The 15,074-nt window shown below is 45.9% G+C and overlaps 1 long non-coding RNA gene across 2 annotated transcripts in view; it reads left to right on the top strand.

Annotated features, from left to right (window-relative positions):
- LOC135981114 (uncharacterized) overlaps positions 1–14,476 on the top strand; it is a 29,878-nt gene extending 15,402 nt beyond the window's left edge. Inside the window, exons 3-5 of one of the 2 annotated variants that reach the window (XR_010598080.1) lie at positions 7,091–7,221; positions 11,105–11,286; positions 13,688–14,476. This is a non-coding gene — a long non-coding RNA (uncharacterized LOC135981114). Of the gene's footprint in view, positions 1–7,090; positions 7,222–7,395; positions 7,477–11,104; positions 11,287–13,687 lie in introns of those variants that run through there. The other variant, XR_010598079.1, reaches the window with a different exon arrangement.
- The last annotated feature ends 598 nt before the right edge of the window (positions 14,477–15,074 follow it).

The raw sequence follows: 15,074 nt of genomic DNA, 5'->3' as shown, positions 1-15,074 counted from the left end.
AGCCCAGGGCCTCCTGAAATATGTCATCCAGTTACAGGAATACCTTGCCCAGGCCGGAGCCCTGGCACGCGAAAATTTGAAGACGGCGCAGGAGCGGCAGAAACGAACCTACGATCAGGGAGCCCAAGTCCGGGAGTTCCAACCAGGAGACCGTGTCCTACTCCTCCTCCCGTCCAGTGAGTCAAAATTGTTAGCCCGGTGGCAGGGGCCTTACGACGTCGTGCGTAAAGTAGGTCCTGTCATCTACGAGGTGCGGCAACCAGACAAGCGGAAGGGGACCCAACGGTATCATGTAAACCTGCTGAAACGGTGGCAGGACCGGGAGGGCCTCTTAATTAACCCGTGTCCGCCCGAGCCGGAATTGGGACCCCGCGTACCCTCGACGGATGACCCCCCGGCACCCCTGTTAGGAAAATTGCTCACGGAGGAGCAATGTAAACAAACCAACTGCCTTCTGCAGGCCTTCAAAAGAACCTTCACGGCCGTACCGGGCTACACGTCCCTAGTCAAACACTCAATCCAGAACGAGCCGGGGAAAGTGGTTCGAGAGACGACCCGGCCCCTGCACTATCGGATGTGGGATGCGGTCGAGGAGGAAGTAAGAGCCATGCTGGCTCTGGGCGTCATTGAGCCGTCCCAGAGCGAGTGGCGTAGTCCGGTGGTCCTGGTGCCCAAGCCAGACGGCACCCGCCGCTTCTGCATCGACTTTCGAAGGGTAAACGCCATCTCGCACTTCGATGCCTACCCGATGCCCCGTGTGGACGAGTTACTGGGCCACCTGCGGGAGGCCCAGTATATCACCACCCTGGACCTTAGCAAAGGCTATTGGCAGATCCCCCTCGAAGAGACCTCGAAGGAGAAAACCGCCTTTGCCACCCGAATGGGGCTGTACCCATTCACGCGAATGCCATTCGGTCTCCATGGGGCCCCAGCCACCTTCCAGCGACTGATGGACCATCTTCTGCAGCCCCATCAGGACTTTGCAGCTATGTACCTAGACGACGTGGTCATCTATAGCCGCAGCTGGGAGGACCATCTGCCCCGGGTTGCGGCGGTCCTAAGGTCCCTACGACAGGCGGGCCTGACCGCCAACCCCAAAAAGTGCCGTATTGCCTGGCAAGAGACCACCTATCTCGGCTATACCGTCGGGGGCGGGCGGGTCAAACCCCTCGTCGGAAAAGTCCAGGCCCTCCTGGACTGCCCCACCCCATCAACCAAACGGCACGTTCGGCAGTTCCTGGGCCTCGTTGGGTATTACCGACGGTTCATCCCCCAGTTCGCGTCCATAGCCGCACCCTTAACTGGGCTTCTGACGAAGGACAGTCCCCGGCAGATACAGTGGTCCCCAGAGTGTGAAGCCGCCTTCCGGACACTGCAGAAGTGCCTCTGCCAGGAGCCGGTTCTCTACAGCCCGGACTTTAAACGCCCATTCATCCTGCAGACCGACGCCTCCGCGGTTGGGTTAGGGGCAGTCTTGTCCCAAGAAGTGGAGGGAAAAGACCACCCCATATTATATCTCAGCCGGAAACTGTTTCCCCGCGAGAGGAATTACGCCGTGGTGGAAAAAGAGGCCCTCGCTGTGAAGTGGGCCTGCTATGCCCTTCGCTTCTACCTCCTCTGGGCACCGTTCACCCTCATCACAGACCACGCCCCCCTCCGGTGGCTAATGCGGATGAAAGATAACGCCCGCATTATGCGGTGGTACCTCGCCTTACAGCCCTACGCGTTTACGGTTCAGCATCGGGCTGGCAAGGACCATACAAACACGGACTTCCTATCCCGCATTGGGGAGATGGAAGGACCTGGCCCCAACGCGCGGGAGCCAGTCTTAAGGGGGGGGGGGTGTAGTGAGTCGGTGTGGCTCCCCTCCTGCCCAGAAGAGGGAGCCCACGTGCAGGCACCAGAGTGGGTGGGATCACCACCGCCTGTCCCCGCCCCCCGGAAGTCAAGGGGCAGGACAGGAAGTATAAAGGCCGGCCGCCAGAGCTCAGTCTGCGGCCAGCCACCACAGGGAGCAGATGTGCGGCCGGGAGCTCCCGGCCAGGAGACCGCCGAAGACCGAGGCCTGGACCCTAGCTGGCCTGAGCTACCCCGGGCACGCTACGAGGAGGAGCCGCCGGAGCCCGTCTGCTCCCGTCACTGGGAGAATCCCTGGGAACCCCACCCCACCAACCCTGAGGGTGAGACTGCACCCGAACCCCTCTGCCCCTGCTGCTACCCAGAGGAGCCGCCCGAGGACCGTTGGCCGGACTTCCCGGCAGAGCTACCGGACCTGCCACCGAGCCCTGGCCGAGAGGAGCCCATGCAGATGGACTGGCCCGAGCCCGGCGCGGCGAACGAGGTAAGCTCTGAGGGGGATCGTGGAAGTAGCCCGGGGGTAGCCGACCCCTGTCCGGCTGCAACCGAGTGTGAGCCAATGTCAGTGTGTTGTGGTCTGGATACCCCACTGACCAGCAGTGGCAGTAACCGCTGCTAGGGCCCCGGGCTGGAACGCAGTGGAGTGGGTGGGCCTGCGTTCCCCCCTGCCACCCCCCCGCTCATGGGTGGCAGGCTTCCCCCTCACCCAACACTCAGCTACAGAAAGCCTAGGCGTGCCTTACCTGAACTGTGTTTGCCCCGCCCTGATCCAGGGCCTGGGCTCCTGAACTGCTTGCTCGCTCAGCCCCCTGCAAACAAGGGCCTGAGCTTTACTGTGTTTGCTCCGCTCCTGCAGTCAAGGGCCTGAGCTACCCCTGTGGGTGTGCCCCGCCCTGATCCAGGGCCTGGGCTCCTGACCTGTTTGCTTGCTCAGTCCCTGCACCTGAGGGCCTGAGCCCTGAGCTGACTGTCGGCGTTGCTCCGCCCCTGCACCAAAGAGCCGGAGCTTCGGGACTAACTGACTGCTTGTTCCCACAGTAGTGAGTCGGTGTGGCTCCCCTCCTGCCCGGAAGGGTCGAGCCCCGGCTAGGACCTATTACACCACCCCACTGCAGTAGCGTGTGACATTTTTCACAACCCCAAGTGACATAGCTAGGTTGATCTAATTTTTAACCCGAGGCCTAGGTGATGGAAGATATCAGGTGATGAGGGGAAGAGAAGTTTTGAAGGTCTGATTCAAAGCTCATTGAAGTCACCTGGAGTTTTGATTGGGCCCTGAGGGAAGGGAATGGGAAGGAGAATCTAGCTGTGCATGTGATGTGGTGGTATTGATGAATGGATTTAAGGTGGTTTTATATATATATATATATATATATATATATATATATATATAAGCAATCAGTAATGTGGTAATTCTTGATTGTTTGTTTTTTCCCGATGGGAATTAAAAATTATAATTTTAAAAATGTGATCAGAATGAATGTGTTGTAAAATAATGAGGTTCCACTCACTTCAAATACTCATGGATCAAAGCAAAGTGAAGAGGGGTGGGAGAGAGATCTCCTTGCCTCCAAAGGAGTCCAACCTCTTATCTAAGTGTTGTTAATTCTTCTCAGTGAGGGTGACTTTAGTACCTGACTCACAACTATACTTTTGAAGAGTGTTTTGTTGTTCTTTGAAATGCACCAGAATTCACCAAATGGTGGCATTTTCAAAGCATTTTCCTCTGATACCACCAGACCCTGCTGCGACATCTGTCTCTCCAGGAAGAGAGAGAAAGTTGGACAATATAATTTCAAATGATACACAAATTTCAAAATGGTGACCTCACCCTTGCCCAGAGCTGTATACAGTGTTTAGGTGCAGCTTCACCAGTGCCATATAGTGTTTCCTATCTGTATCTTGATTTCTGTTGTGATGCCTTAACACACACACAGCCCCAAATCATAGTGTGGGTTTTTTACAGCCATATAGCTGTATGAGCTGAGAAATTATTTGCTGTACACTAGGTGTGACTATGGGTATGTCTACCATAGAAATGCTACAGTGGTGCAGCTGCACCGCTGTAGCATAGACACTTATTACAGCAATGGAAGGGCATCTTCCATTGCTTTAGTAAATCCACCTCTCGGAGAGGCAGTAGCTAGGTCAACAGAAGAATTCTTCTGTCAACTTAGCGCTGGCTACACTGAGGCTTGGGTCAGTTTAATTACATCTCTCAGGGGTGTGAATTTTTAGTTGTAGGTATAGCTCAGGCCTATGATTGTGGCTTGTGCTACATGTCGACACGGGGCAGTGAAAACACCCCTTACACCTGTGCATGGGCTGCCCACTTACTCTCCCCTAGAACTGGTAGGTTTGTAGAGGTGAGAAGAAAGCTGGGACTTGTGCCGTACAGTGTGCCAGGCAATGCAGATTGAGCAGAGGGAGGGGTTATACTTCCCTGGTAGTATAGACCAGCAGCAAACTACCACTCCTGTCCTATAAGAGCAAGGGGAAAACAGATAGGTAATTGCATCTCAGAGAGGTGTCTCTAAGACACAGTGACTCTCAAAGCCACTGCTGGGGTGGTGTGGCTTATGTACCATTGCTTACTCAGGGCTTTGCCTAACAGCACAATCTAGCCTCATCACTTCTAGTTCTCATCATATAATTGCTTTCCAAGTATGGCTTCGCCATTGTTTGTTTTGTGTTGTTTTTGCCTAGATGCATTGCCTTGTATTTTTTCAGTTCTTTACATTCATCTTGACCCTTGTGTTATACATGAGTGACTTCCCCCATTGCAATACATTATTAGTTATCACTAAGCACCCATACATCGAAAGTCAACTTGATTTTTTTTCCTGGTACAATTTTGTGAGACTTGATGAAGAAATAAATATTAGTTTTTTCCTCAGGATCCGCTTGATAGGATTTAAATACAATGGGCCAGGTTCTTGGTCATGCCTTCATCTACTCTGTGCCATCTCAGCAGTGCAAACCAGAAAGAAAGTGGCCCTTAAAGGGTTAGCTGGGGATCCCCTGATAAAGGGGGCATTCCTCTGGTAGCAGAAAGCTGGCTTACCCAGCACTATGTCATCTGCTTTGTCTTTTCCACATATGGGGTAAGGTGTGTGTGTGTGTGTGTGTGGGGGGGGGGGGGGGGGGCGGAGGCATTCCAGGGGCAGGAGAAGGCAGGGCAGAACTCATGACGCTCTGCCTCTTTCCCAGTCCACTTCTCAGCTTTGCCAAGAGCAGGAGAAAAATCTGTCCCTATCTGTCATTTGTAGATGTATTCCTCTGTTTCTGTCAGGTATTCCCTCCCAGAGGTGTGAGGGGGAGGTTCTCCCCCCCCCTCCCCTTGCTTTCCTGAAGGGACATATAGCTCAAGTCACATCTAGGCCACAGAGAGCAAAATATGGTTGACACAGAATAGCTTTTTGTCTTTATTTAGGTTCTGTGAGGAGAAATTCTGTCAAGCCAGGAAGGAGTTATATTTCCTAATTGGGTAATAAGTAAAGCTTAAAGGACTTGGCAAAGTTACCTGGCGCTACACTATGTGCAGGGAATGAATAATGCATACATGTTTCCCTGTCTTCATTATGTTTGAATTACTATTGTTGGTTATTCGTAGGACATGATCATTGGTGAAGATATTCCTTTGAGATTTAAATAGTAGGGGGAATGGAACAGGTCAGTTTTGTGTTTGTCCAGTAAAAATGGAAGATGGTTAAGAAAAAGGGGCCTCCTGACCTACAGTTGCATTTCTCTGTCTCTGACTATGAACAGGTTGCTTAGCAACACAACAGGCAAATTTTAGATGCTAGTCAATTGAAGGTGGTGGTGGGAGGATCCTTCTCTGAGCTCTCCAATATGATGATATTTTACAATATCTTTTCTGGCCATACATTAAAGAAAAGAACTTACAGGATCTTTTGAGGAAATAAGTTCCTATGCAAATACAACTGAACTGCTTCCCCTGAATCTGCTTGTGATTACTGATGGGGAAAATGGCATCTTTTCTGAGCATCTAAAGCTGCACAAATCATTTCCAATAAATAGTTAATTTGATGTATGTTGTCTCTTTTATAATGCCAACTTTCCCCACAAGATTCCCAGCTTCTAGTCAGGATGTTTTTATTTCAAGAAAAGCCTTTCTGAGGTATTTTCATATTTTCTTTTGGTCTCAAGCAGACCCAGGAAGTGTGAGATGCACACAAATATTGGGGGAAGTGGGAAAGAAAGCAGAAATGAAGCTGAAATGTTTTGAGCTTCATATCAAGGTTTGCCAGGTGAAAGTTTGAATTGGTTGTTATTGTGTCTCAACTGGGTTTTCCCTGGTTACCATTTTCTGGTTTATAGCCTCTCAAGGTAATAGAAGTGATTGAGCTGCAAAATGAAGTTTAGGGTTAATGTATATTCCATAATGGAAGGGACCACAGACTGGGAGCTGTTGTTATACTCGAGATATCGTCTCCTAGTTCTTTGGTTAAATGAACTTGGGGCAGAAATATTTGCACTTCACTAACAGAATCAGTTGGTTTTTAGGAGAAAATGGGTTTAGTTGATGATTTAAAATAATAAAAAGTAGGTAGCAAATACCTTATTTGCATAGCAAGAAACAGAGACAATACATACAGCATATCAGAGTGCACAACATTCCACGTGATTGATGACGTATAAATATGCTATGTTTTCCCATATCTAACTGTAATTATTTGTTTGTTGGGCAATGCACACACATACACTACCTGTAAAGTAAGATAGTAAGAAAACATTGTCTGGGCATATATAAAACTGTGAATCACACTTAGGCTGTTTTTTCCCCCCTCCTTTTGAGCCTAAACCAAAGCATTTCTTGATGAAGCACTGACTGATATTCATACCTGCTGAGAAAATTAGAACTGCGGAAGAATTCAGAGTGATTGCATTTTGCACAGCAAGTACTTTCTCACACACCTAAAATGTGCTGTTGTAGGCACAGGATTCAGACCTTGCCAGCACAGCTGCACTACAGGTCACAATATTTTTTGACATGAAGCTGTGTGTTGGGCTTTGATCACAAATGTGTATATCTAAGCAAAATGTGGTGCTCATGATTGTTCTAGAATCAGAGGTACCAGATTGACTGTGAATTATGTAATTTAATCATGCTTTACTTTGCATTTACAAAATCTTGCAACAGATACTTTATCCCCCTGTAATTTAATGTTTTGACTTTTCCTTTCCTATTCATTATTTTTATTCTTTTTAGAGCTGATTGGGAATTTTCCATTGGAATGATTTTTGCCCTCTCTGAAGGCTTCCAACCTGAGTTGCAACTTTAAATTGCTGTCTATACAGTGTGATGGGGCAAGGCCAGATGGCTACAGTAGTGAGGAACCGGTATGTTAGCTTCCGGCTAAACAAATCCCTGGTAGCATGGTAACCAAATGGCAGTTGCTCCAGGTTAATCAAGACACCTGGGGCCAATTAAGATAGCTAGATTGATTGGGACACCTGAAGCCAATCAAGGACTGGCTGGAACTAATTAAAAGCCTCCCAGTTAGTCAGTGTGGTGTGGGTGTCAGGAGTGAGTTGTGCTGTTGGAGGATTGAAGTACTATGAATCCATATCAGGTGCAAGGAAGGAGACCTTCAGGTAATTGTGAAGAAGATATTGAGTGGGGGCTGCTGTGGGGAAGTAACCCAGGGAATTGTACACATCCTATTTCCAAAAAGTCAGCTTCCATAGCTGCTAATTTTAGGGTCCCTGGGCTGGAGCCTGGAGTAAAGGGTGGGCCTGGGTTCCCCCCTCCCCTCCCTGATTAATCACTGATACTAGAAGACAACAGAGACTGTGAGAGGGAGGGTTGTTTCTCCTCACCTCCCTTGCTGGTTTATGATGAAAATGGCTCAGTAGACTGTGACCCTTGCCTCTAGAGAGAGAAGGGCTATGTGGAGGGTCACAGTGAGCCTCTGAGGTTAGCAAAGTCTGTCAGGAAATGCAGGATCCATGGAGTCAAGGACAGAACTTTGTCACAACAGCTATTTTTAGAATGCAAGCTGAAGCCCTGCTAACGTGAGCCTGTTGACCCAGGCTGGGAGGCTTGCTCTTACTCACTCCAAAATACTTGATACATATTAAGGCATAGCTGTACACATAGGAAACATAAGGAATGCCATACTGGAACAGACCAGTGATCCATCTAGTCAAGTATGCTATCTCTGACTGTAGCACACACCAGATTCTTCAGAGGAAGGTGCAGGCTTTAGATGGATATGGGATAATCAGACTTTCAGATTAAGTTTTCTTCTAAAACCTTGAGACTGGTTTAAAGCTGGAAGCATTGGGAAGGAATGAACTATTCCTTTAAGGGTCAGCCAGGAGCTCATATAATCAAGAGGATGCCTTGTTCTGCCCTAGGACTGACCTATTGTAAACAGGAAGCTAGCTGAGCAGAAGGGAGGAGACTAAAAGCTGTCCAGTTTGCCAGGTGGCAGGGGCATGTGTGTGGGCGTGTGAGATCCTTCTCCAGCTCTGGAAGGTTAGCCTGACCTGGGATAAACACTTTGTTTTGGACTTTAAGTTTGGGAGCTCTGATCTGGGGTCCTGAGGTAAGGGCCTGTGAACCATTATTTTGAGTGTTCCTTTCCTGGAGCTTCATTAAAGGAGACATTTCTTTGATTAGTTTGTTTTGATTTCTCATTGCCCTGATTTGTTCAAGCAGATTTATTAAAGTCCAGTTAGGGGAAAGTAAAGTGGGCTCACCTGCAGTACCACACCTGGCTACAGTCCGTGTGAGCAGGGTACGCTACTTTAAAAGTGTGCAGTTCAGTATATCTTCCAAATTTAAATTAGCATTAAATATAATAACTCTGGATTTTCTTCATATCCATAAGACCATCAGAAAATAAGAATGCCCCTACTGAGTCAGATCAAAGGTCCATCTAGCCCAGTATTCTGTCTTCTGACAGTGACCAGTGCCAGGTACCCCAGAGGGAATGAACAGAACCGGTAATCATCAAGTGATCCATTCTCTGTCATTCATTCCCAGCTTCTGGCAAACAAAGGCTAAGGACACCATTCCTGCCCATCCTGGCTAATAGCCATTGATGGACCTATCCTCCATGAATTTATCTAGTTCTTTTTTGAACCCTGTTATGGTCTTGGCCTTCACAACATCCTCTGGCAAAGAGTTCCACAGGTTGACTGTGCGTTGTGTGAAGAAATACTTCCTTTTATTTGTTTTAAACCTTCTGTCTATTAATTTCATTTGGTGACCCCTAATTATTGTGCTATGAGAAGTAGTGAACTTCCTTATCTACTTTCTCTACACCAGTCATGATTTTATAGACCTCAATCATATCTTCCCTTAGCTGTCTCTTTTCTAAGCTGAAAAGTCCCAGTCTTATTAATCACTCCTCATATGGAAGCCATTCCATACCTCTAATCATTCTTTTGTTGCTCTTTTCTGAACCTTTTCCAAGTCCAATATATCTTTTTTGAGATGGGGCGACCACATCTGCACACAGTATTCAAGATGTGGGCATACCATGGATTTATATAGGGGCAACATGATATTTTGTGTATATTATATATCCCTTAATTATTCCCAGCATTCTCTTCACTTTTTGACTGCCGCTGCACATTGAGTGGATGTTTTCAGAGAACTATCCACAATGACTAAGATCTACAGTTAGTAGTTCTGCAACTTCACATCTGAGTTCCTTCAGAACTCTTGGGTGAATACCATCTGGTCCTGGTGACTTATTGCTGTTTAATTTATCAGTTTGTTCCAAAGCCTCCTCTAATGATACCTCAATCTGGGACAGTTCCTCAGATTTGTCCATGTCCAGTCTTGTTTTGAATCTTGCTAAATTCTTAAAGACATCCTGTGGCAATGAGCACCACATGGTATGTGCAAAAAGGATTTCTTATCAAATTTCTTATCAAATCTTACCCCCTTTTTAATTTCATTGCATGACCTCTTGTTGTGTTATGAGAAAGATAGGACGAACAGAAGCTGCCAATCTATCTTCCTGATGCCATTCATTATATACTTTATCATGTTTCCTATTATTTGTCTCCTTTCTAAGGTAAACAATCCCCATATTTTTCAACCTCACTTCATATGAGTTTTACCATGCTCCTCCACAGCTGCAGAGGGACGCACTGGGGAGCAAGACCCCCCCACACCCACTAGTCTGTATGGATTTCCTGCATCACGGTCCCAAGCTTTGGGCAGGAGCTTTGGGCGCCTCCTTTTGAAAGTTGGGAGAAAGGAGTGAGATATGGGTCAGGCCCTGGCTCCACCCCCTCAAATGTATCTGCAAGCATAGCTGAGCCTGAACGGATGAGAAAAATGCTGCCACTCCTGTGCCGCTTTCTTCTGAATTATCATGTTTTAGTGATGATGGCCTAGGGTGCACACTGGTGTAATGTACACTTTCTTCTAGTGCCCTAAGTCTGAATGTAAGAGTTTTAAGACAAGAGTCTTTCATCATTAAGTTAGGGTTTGGAGAGCTTTAGAGAAGAAGGCAAGAAGAGGTGCACCGTAAGTTGGAGGAACCTTGTGATCAGAGCACTATTGTCATATAATGAGAGTAAATACAATCTTTTACCAGGTTAATGAGGCTAAGATGACCCATCACTTTTGTTTTGTCTGAATGCATAGTAACACTACTTTTAGGTATGACAGGTGCGGTCTTTGAACAGGAAACAAATGCTAGCTAGAATTGTCAGGTGTTTCCATAAGGAAAACTCACCTACTGTTAGCTTATTTGGTAACTAAATTTCATTGTTGCTCCAGTCAGATACAGTTGAAAAACACAGTGAAAAGCATGCCTGTTCATGAAACCAGCTTGACAATTATTTAGAGTAGTCCACGCATCTCCACTGATCCTGAGGAAGATACACAAGCCATCACACTCTATTGTTACTGTGGTACATACTGAAAGTAAAGGAAATAACTTACAGTAGTTTACTGCAATACAGATAAAAACCCTGATTTTTTTTTTTTTTTTTTTTTTTTTTTTACAAGGCTAAAGTGACAATTTACTACAGTGGGAAAAGCAGCAATGAAATCATGTGCAACCTTAATTCAAGGACCTAAAAAGAATTCAGGTCATAAAATCAAATTTATGTTTGAACAGATATAAAAATTCTATAGATGATTTTACATTTAAGGAAAATGATCCAGTGTGAGGACTTCTCATTAATTTTCAAGGGCCATTTGGCAGATAATAGACCTCATCCACTAGAAACATTTGTTTTTCCTGCCTTACAGGAACATCTCTGCTTATCTCTGAACAACAAGATCCACTGTAGGAGGAAAAAGCTTGCTCTGCAGCAGAGATGCAAGTGCCAGGAGGGAAAACAGCAGAGAAATAGAGAGACAGAGAGAGAGGGGAAAGGGGGAAAAAAACCCATCGTACCCAACAAAATAATAAAGAATGGAAACTCCTTAAGGTTTGTTTTTTGTCACGAAAAAAATCCACTGAAATGCAAATCCAAACTGAAACCCTGGCTTTACAAAGCTGTATCATATGTATTATGGCAAAGCCTGGTGACATTCAGCTAGATTTTGTGCAAGGCTGTGGAAACCCCACAATTGTTGCATTTTTCAGGGCTCCCACAGTCTGCAGTTGTGGCAGAGCCAAATGTGTGGCTTACAGAGTCTGACATTTACTGACTGGAAAACTTTTCAAAGCCAACCAGATTTTCTTCCCTTCCACACAATTTCACCAATTTGAAAATTACTAGAATGCCCAAGTTTAAACCAGTGACTGCCTACAGTGCATCTATCTAACTTTGATTAATTTTAAAGGGGGTTGATGGGAGGGGAAAGTATATGCCCCTCAGACTTTTGAAAATACAAGTAACCCTGCAAGTTGGGACCATCCTCTTAAAAACAACAACAACAACAACAACAAAAAACTCCACACAGTAGCAAAACAAAACTGTCCACCTTTTGAATATTAATATCAATTTAAATCTTCCTGGCACTAAAAACAAAATCCTCTCCTTCCTTCAAAAAAGAAGAGTGGATAACAAAGGCTCCCAGAGAAAGTATTCACATTTATTTTTAAATTCCCCACTGGTTTCATTACCATGATTTCAAATTCAGGAGTAATGTACAAGGTAGTGGAAAGAGATCTATTTTTCACCAACTTACATGTAAGTTGGACTCCCATAGACCTATTTGTACCCAATGTTCCAGGAGGGCCAAGATAGTTTAAGGAGCCAGAGAAAGATGTAAGATGGTGTAGGTTCAAGTTTCACAGATAACATCAGCATTTTGATATAGCTGATTTGAGGCAGAGTTGCTCCTTGGGCTCTTGTGATTGTGACCCAGGGAGTCCCTCAAGGCCACCTTGCAGAGGGCATACCATACCATAACTCACATCAGGCCTGACACATTCATTGCCCTAACTTACTGTTGTCATAACCTGTATCTACATGCTATCTTGTAAGGTATCATATGCAAACTGGTAACATTAAAATTATTGGGTGATGTATAAGGAATTATAGATGTGTACTGGAAATATGTTCTGAAAAGGTGTTTGGCAAGCAGTTCAGAAACTCTACCTGTCCCAGACAAAGAAATAGTTTCACCTGCTTGACTGTGTCTCCAGTGTAAATTGAGCAAAGCGAAGCCAGAAACAGTGGAAGTACATGTACACAGAAGGTGAACAAAGCTATCAAACAAGCAACTGGGGGAGATGTCCACTTAACGATGACAATGAGGAGGGAGGGATGAAGTCTTTTTGGCTCTTGGAACAGAGACAATGGACTTTGGAAAATATAATCAGAAACAGAACCATTTTGGCATCCGTCACGGAGGAACACAGGAGGCCAGAACTCTTGAAATCTGAGACAGGTGGATCCTTCAACCAAGGGAAACAGGGAACTGACTATATGTGTGAAACCTGCTTGGGCAAAGATTGTAACTTCAGTGTGCGATAGATACCTCTGAGAAGCCCGAGTCACAGGCCTCTGGTATGATCAGTGAATACGAGGAGGAGGACATGACTGGGGGATTCAGCTATGTCTTAAACCAGGATGTGTTTGAGACTCCACCATGGTCCAGTCAATCATAGCAGTCGAACACAGCTGAGCCCGATGCTGGGAAAGGAACATTGGGTAAATGTGTAATTTTATTTCCCATTACAATGATGTAACAATGACACCCCCGAATTAACAGTCATGGCTATCGACTATTTATTAATTTACTTGTAGTAGAAGAGGTAGTAGTACAACAAAGAGAGGTAGCATTAGGCAATGGGGGTGGGGTGGGGACTATGCAGAGTAGTTTGTTTATGTACACGGGTATGACCCTTGAATCCTCCTGTGAGATCTCAATGAAACTTTCATGGAAGTACTCTGAAATTCTCTCGCATAGCTTTCTAGGGATGGCAGCTTTATTTCTTCCTCGCAGTGGGACACTTTCCCACACCAGTCAGTGATAATTTCAGCAGGCACCATTGCAGCACACAGACTACCCACATAGGTGGGCAGCTTCAGGATGCCAGTTGCAGCCATGGTCTCTGTGCCTTTGTTACCCTCAGGAGCGAGACACCAGCCAAAATCACCACTGCCTATGGAAAATAGTGCCAGTATTCAGCGCCAATGCCCTATACTCATAGCTTCATGTAACAGAGCAATTGTCTTTTCATTTCCCTTAACCCTGGTGGGTCATACTCACCATGGCTTGTACTGTGAGAGGTGTTGTACAAGCACATTCTGAGGCAGAAGTTTCAAAAGGCATGTCTTGTTTAAAACTTTAGGGGAGCAAGGAAAAGGAGTTCTGAACCTTAATTTTCACTTTCAATTGTGACTATATTGACAATGGTACTTCTGTGTGTTTTAGCTGTAGCTGCTGTCATTGCAGCCGTGAGGGGTTCCCTCTCCACACCTGTAGTATGCCTAAACCAGATTAGAAGGAGAAAGAAGAGGACTTTGGATGACATGCTCAGTGAGATCCTGCAAGCCAGTGCTACATCAGACCATGAGCAGAGGGTCTGGAGGATGAATGCTGCAGACTGTATTGAGAGGACAGACAGATAGGAGAAAGGTTCAGGAAAAGGAGAGGGAGATGCAACAGGACAAAATGGGGCTTCTCTGGCAGCGTGCACAGATGCTGCAAGACTCTTGTGGACTTCCAGATTCAAGAGTTCAGGGCTCACTTCCCTTTGCAGTCCATGGAGAACTCCACTGCAGCATCTCTTTATGTCCCGCCTTAACATAGCATCATGGGCTGCATCCCTACCCCTGCCACTCCACACCAGGGGAAATTAAAGACAACTACAGCTTCACCTATACTGACTTGGAAGAACTGTGGTTGATGTGTGTATAACTAAAATGGATGCAAATGTTCCATCCCCTTCTTTAAACTGTGTCCCATAAATGTATTAAGTTTTTAATATATTTGCTTTTAATTTGCACGGAACTTTTGAAGTATTTTTGTTACTGAATAAAAGTCTGTTAGAAAAATAATTAATCTTTATTAGGGCCCAGTATAGGCTTCAGAATACCTGGCAATAGTGAAAGCACCCACTTACTTGTTATTGTACACTGTAACACAACTCACAGGATCAGTGACAAACAGTGTAATAATCATAACTGTACAGTAAGCACTACAAAATTAATAGATACATTATCAGTGTTATATTCATAGATGTGCACCAAGCACCACAAAGTTCCTATTAGGCCCCGGTAAAGCACAGTCCACCAAAACGCATTACTGTGGCTCGCTGTTAAAGTGCTTATTCAAGACCTCCGTACTGAGCTCTTCGATACAACCTTGTGACCGGCTGTTCAGACTTGGCAGACAGCCACTCCACCTCTTCCCTTCACCCCGGCAGCAACTTTTCCTCCTCTGCTTCACAGTCATTATGCAGGATACAGCAGGCAGCTATAACCATTGGGATATTTTTCTCACTGAGGTCCAATCTTGTGAGTAAAGAATGACAGCGTCTCAGCAATCTACCAAAAATAAGTTCAACTGTTATTCTCCACCTGCTGAGCTGGTAGCTGAATCTTTCCTTGGTGCTGTCGAGGTGGCTGGGGTACATCTTTATGAACCAGAAGAATAAAGGGTAGGCTGAGTCCCCTAGGACCACTATTGGTATTTTAATATCACCAATGATAAGTGTCAGTAGGGAGAGAAAGTCCCTGCTTGTAGCTTTCTGAACAATCCTGTGTTCTTAAAGATGTGTGTGTCATGCACCTTCCCTGACCAGCCAACACTGATATCA

Source organism: Chrysemys picta, chromosome 2 (genome assembly GCF_011386835.1).
Source record: "Chrysemys picta bellii isolate R12L10 chromosome 2, ASM1138683v2, whole genome shotgun sequence".
Classification (NCBI taxonomy): domain Eukaryota; kingdom Metazoa; phylum Chordata; order Testudines; family Emydidae; genus Chrysemys; species Chrysemys picta.
This window is presented reverse-complemented; position numbering and strand designations above follow the sequence as displayed.